The following is a 5922-nucleotide window of genomic DNA, read 5'->3' on the forward strand; positions in this document are numbered from 1 at the left end:
GTGTGTTTGTGTGTCTGTGTGTGTGTGTGTGTGTCTGTGTGTCTGTGTGTGTGTGTGTGTGTGTGTGTGTGTCTGTGTGTGTGTGTCTGTGTGTGTGTCTGTGTCTTTGTGTCTCTGTGTGTGTGTGTGTGTTTTATTGGCATCTAGTGAGTAGAGCCCAGGGATGCTGCTAAATATCCTACTGTGCCCAGGCCAGCCCCTCGCAATAATTATCCCACCCAAAATGTCAGAAATGCTGAATTTGACAGAGGTGTTACAACAGTATTTTGGTCTAAATCTTAAAAAAAAACGTAAGCAGTCTTTTTATTGTATTCTGCTTAGTAAAACCTAGCATATAAAAACCAACTTAAAATAGGTAAATTAAGCAAGGTTGACAGGATTTACAATAGTTTCTGTAAACATCAAGCTTCCATGGAAATTAAAATGGCGGAGTGTCCAGGTGAGACCATTAAAGTGAAAGTGTTTGAGACCCTTGTTAGTTTAAATTTTATTAGAAACCTTCTCCGAAATCATGTAAGTCTATAGGAATGTGATTCTTTGAAAATTTTAAGGCATTTCTCTGAAAAGGGTATCGCTTTCAAAAGGCTAAGCATATCTCACAGGCCACTACTTTTTTTTTAAGTTGAAAATGCCTTCAAGCCATCTGAAATTCTAACTCTAGGCAAAGCTAAAATACAAAATTCTAGCTAAAATAACTTAGAGTATGGTGCTCCTTAGGGACTGAGAGATTTAAATATAAGTGAAAATCCCACTTCAGTGAAGAAATCATTTATAAGTGTTCCAATGAGAGACATTTCAAAGGGATAAAAATTCAACATAGTCTTTTTTTGGAAAAAATAAGAATTCTGGAGTAATAAAAGAATGACAGGAGAAAGAAAAAGACACAAAAAGATGTGGGCCAAAAGAAACGGTCCTGATACTCTTTGCTTTAAAATCTTGAGGGAAATGGAAGTGTTCTTTTCATCTAGCGGCAGTTGAAAAAAAATACAGATGATTATATTAAGTGGCATCTTGTGCTTGCAGCAATGGAGTGCTGATTCTCCCCATGCCTTAGAAGTGATTGTACCTAATGATCTGGTGAGATAATTGGTTTTAGAGAATATAGGTTATTAGGTTCTTGTCTCAGTTTTTATGATTGTCTGTATAATATGATACTTCTTTTTAGTAATCCATTGCAAATTGAGATAGAACGCTACAGCTTTATCTCTATAAAATGTTAATGGAAAATATTTTAGACTTTCTGTAAATGGAAATGTGGTAAATTCAGGATTAATTTTGGAAACTTAGAAACAGTATTGCCCAGCTGGAAAGTGTGCAGCCAGAATGCTCCTTGGAAGTGGGGATGGCTAGACTTCATCTCGTTTACTTTGGACACATTATCAGGAGGGACCAATTCCTGGAGAAGGACATCATGCTTGGTAAAGTAGAGGGTCAGTGAAAAAGAAGAACCTCAATGAAATGGATTGATACCGTGGCTGCAACAATAGGCTCAAATACAGCAACAATTGTGAAGATGGCTCAAGACGCAGGCAGCGTTTCACTCTGTTATATATAGGCGTGCTATAAGTCGGAGCAGGCTTGACATCACCTAATAGCAACAACAGAAACAGTATGTGTCATGTACTATCTATTGAAACTGTCCATGACATGTTCTGAAAGAACAACCAATTATAAATTATAAAAACTAAATTGTAAAATGGAGACTGTCAAAAAACTAAACAGGAATTAATTATAATAATTTATCTGTGGGAAAGTAAATTAGGATATTAAAAACAGTATATTATTTTTTATTTATAAATGCCATCCAAAGGTATTAATTTATATGTGCCTAATAACCTCTTTGGAGCCCGGTGACATAGTGGTTAAGAGCTTGGCCGCTAACCAAAGGTCTGTAGTTGGAATCTACCAGCTGCTGCTTGGAAACCCGTGGGGCAGTTCTACTCTGTACTTACTATAGGATCGCTATGAGTTGGAATCAACTCGATGGCAACGGGGTTTGTTTGTTTGTTTGTTTTATAACCTCTTTACAAATGAGTTTTATACTCCAGTATAGTTTATTTTAAATTTTATTTTGTTGTTATTGTTGAGAATATATATAGCAAAAAATATACTAATTCAAGCATTTGTACATGTACAATTCAGTAACATTGATTATATTCTCTGAGTTGTGCAACCATTCCCACCCTCCTTTTCTGAGTTGTTTTTCCTTTATTAACAAACTCACTGCCCCCTAAAGTTCCTATCTAATCTTTCAAATTGCATTGTCAATTTGATCACATAAAGATAGTTCTTAAAAGAGCATAATGCTCAAGGCAGATATTTTTTACTAGTTAAGGTAAACTATTGTTTGGTTTTAAGAAAACTTCAGGGGATATTTTTGGTTTAAGTTTTAAAGTTTATCTCAGAGCAATAGTTCAGGGGTTCATCCAACCTTCATGGCTCCAGAAAGTCTAGAGTCCATGAAAATTAGAAATTCTGTTCTGCGTTTTTCCCCTTTTGATCAGGATTCCGCTATAGAATCCTTGATCAAAATGTTCAGTACTGGTAGCTGGGCAAAAGTGGCAGTTGTTCGCGAAGGCAATTAGCCACACATTCCATATCCTCCTCCTATTCCTGATGCTCCTTCTTCCTCTTTTGCTCCAGGTGAATAGAGACCAATTGTTGTGCCTTGGGTGGCCTTTTGCAAGCTTTTAAGATCCCAGGCACTACGCAACCAACTAGGAGATAGAAGCACTAAACACATTACTAGGCAAATTAACTGGGATGTCCTATGAAACCATGATCCTAAATCTCCACACTGAGGAACCAAATCCCTTGAGGTGTTTGGTTGTACATAAGCAGCCTCAGCCGCTATTCTTTTTTTTGTCATTGTTATATGTCACACAACTTTTGCCAATTCAACTTTTTATAAGTGTACAACTTATTGACAGCACTTATAATAATCAGCTGTGCAACCCTACCCTTAATCAATGCGATTTTTCCATTACTGTAAACTGAAACTCAGTACTCCATAAACAATACTTCCCCCCCTTTCTCTCTCCCACCCCTGGTAACCACTTATACACTTTGGTCTCTATAATTTACCTTTTCTTGTCTTTTTATATAAGTGAGGTGATACAATATTTGTCCTTTTATGATTATTTCGCTCAGCATAATGTATTAAAGCTCCATTTATATTGTAGCATGTATCAAGACTTCATTTCTCCTACTGGCTGAGTAGTATTCCATTGTATATATGTACCACATTTTATTTATCCATTCATCTGCTGATGGGCATTTAGGTTGTTTCTACTTTTTGGCTATTGTCAATAGTGCTGCAGTGAACATGCGTGTACAAGTCTCTGTTTGAGTCTCAGCTTTCAAGTCTTTTGAGTATATACCTAGGAGTAGAATTGCTGGGTCATACGGCAGTTCTGATCCGCAGTCAGACCATCAATTACTCATATGCAAGTTCAAGCTGAAACTGAAGAAAATAAGAACAAGTCCATGAGATCCAAAGTACGACCTTGAGTGTATCCCACCTGAATAGATTTGACACATTAAACACTAATGACCAAAGACCAGGCGAGTTTTGGAATGACATTAAGGACATCATACATGAAGAAAGCAAGAGGTCATTAAAAAGACAGGAGAGAAAGAAAAGACCTAAATGGATGTCAGAAGAGACTCTGAAACTTGCTCTTGAACATTGAGTAGCTAAAGCAAAAGGAAAAAATGATGAAGTAAAAGAGCTGAACAGAAGATTTCAAAGGGTGGCTCTAGAAGACAAAGCAAAGTATTATGATGACATGTGCAAAGACCTGGAGATAGAAAACCAAAAGGGAAGAAAACGCTCAGCATTTCTCAAGCTGAAAGAACTGAAGAAAAAATTCAAGCCGCGAGTTGCAATAGTGAAGGATTCTACAGGGAAAGTATTAAATGACGCAGGAAGCATCAAAAGAAGATGGAAGGAATACACAGAGTCCCTATACCAAAAGAGATTGGTCAACGTTCAGCCATTTCAGGAAGTAACATGATCAGAAACCGATGGTACTGAAGGAAGAAGTCCAAGCTGCCCTGAAGCCACTGGCGAAAAACATGGCTCCAGGAATTGACAGAATACCAATGTTTCAACAGACGGATGCAGCGCTGGAAGTGCTCACCCATCTATGCCAAGAAATTTGGAAGACAGCTACCTGGCCAACCAACTAGAAGAAATCCATATTTATGGCTATTACCAAGAAAGGTGATGCAACCGAATGTGAAAATTATTGAACAATATCATTAATATTACGCGCAAGCAAAATTTTGCAGAAGATCATTTAAAAGTGGCTGCAACAATGTATTGACAGGGAACTCCCAGAAATTCAAGCCGTATTTAGAAGAGGACATGGAATGAGGGATATAATTGCTGATGTCAGATGGATCCTGGCTGAAAGCAGAGAATACCAGAAAGGTGTTTACCTGTGTTTTACTGACTATGCTAAGACATCAGACTGTGTGGATCATAACAAATTATAGATAACATTGCGGAGAATGGGAATTCCAGAACACTTAATTGTGCTCATGAGAAATCTGTACATGGATCAAGAGGCAGTTGTTGGAACAGAACAAGGGGATATTGCATGGTTTAAAGTCAGCAAAGGTGTGCATCAGGGTTGTATCCTTTCACCATACGTATTCAGTCTGTATGCTGAGCAAATAATCCGAGAAGCTGGACTATATGAAGAAGAATGGGGCATCAGGATTGGAGGAAGATTCATTAACAACCTGCGATATGCAGATGACACAACGTTGCCTGCTGAAAGTGAAGAGGACTTGAAGCACTTACTAATGAAGATCAAAGACCACACCCTTCAGTATGAATTACACCTCAACACAAACAGAAATTCTCACAACTGGACAGTAAGCAACATCATGATAAACGGAGAAAAGATTGAGGTTGTCAAGGACTTCATTTTACTTGGATCCACAATCAACACCCATGGAAGCAGCAGTCAAGAAATCAAATGATTCATTGCATTGGGCATGTCGGCTGCAAAAGACCTCTTTAAAGTGTTCAGAAACAAAGATGTAACCTTGGACTAAGGTGCACCTGACCACTCAAGCTGTGGTGTTTTCAGTCACCTCATATGCATGTGAAAGCTGGACATTGAATAAGAAAGACCGAAGAAGAATTGACGCCTTTGAATTGTGGTGTTGGTGAACAATATTGACTATACCGTGGACTGCCAAAAGAATGAACAAATTTGTCTTGTAAGAAATACAACCAGAATGCTCCTTAGAAGCAAAGAGGGAGAGACTATATCTCACATACTTTGGACATGTTATCAGGAGGGTTCAGTCCCTGGAGAAGGACCTCATGCTTGGTAAAGTACAGGGTCAGCGAAAAAGAGGAAGACTCTCAATGAGATGGATTGATATAGTGGCTGCAACAATGAGCTCAAGCATAACAATGATAGTGAGGATGGTGCAGGATTAGGCAGTGTTTCTTTCTGTTGTGCATATGGTCACTATGAGTTGGAACCAACTTGATAGCACCTGACAATGGCGGTTCTGTTTTTAGTTTTTTGAGGAACTGCCACACTATTTTCCACAATGGCTGTAGCATTTTTCTTTCCAACCAGCACTGGATAAGAGTTCCACCTTCCCCACATCCTCGCCAACATTTTTTTTTTATATATATTTTATTGTACTTCAGGTGAAGGCTTACAGAACAAATAGTTTCTCCTGAAACAGTAGTACACATGTTGTTTTATGACATCGGTTAACAACCCCACAACATATTAACCATCTAACTTCTCAACCTTTTTTTTTTTCAGTGAAAATACACATAGCCAAAGATATACCGTTTCAAAAATTTCTACATACACAGTTCAGTGACATTGACTACGCTCTTCCAATTGTGCTGTTATTCTCACTTCAGGTGAAGGCTTACAGAAC

The 5922-nt window shown here is 38.0% G+C and overlaps 1 protein-coding gene across 5 annotated transcripts in view; it reads left to right on the top strand.

Annotated features, from left to right (window-relative positions):
* FANCB (FA complementation group B) overlaps nt 1-5922 on the top strand; it is a 345837-nt gene that overhangs the window by 29039 nt on the left and 310876 nt on the right. The window lies entirely within an intron of this gene.

This window comes from Trichechus manatus, unplaced genomic scaffold (assembly GCF_000243295.1).
Source record: "Trichechus manatus latirostris isolate Lorelei unplaced genomic scaffold, TriManLat1.0 scaffold00162, whole genome shotgun sequence".
In the NCBI taxonomy this organism is placed as follows: domain Eukaryota; kingdom Metazoa; phylum Chordata; class Mammalia; order Sirenia; family Trichechidae; genus Trichechus; species Trichechus manatus.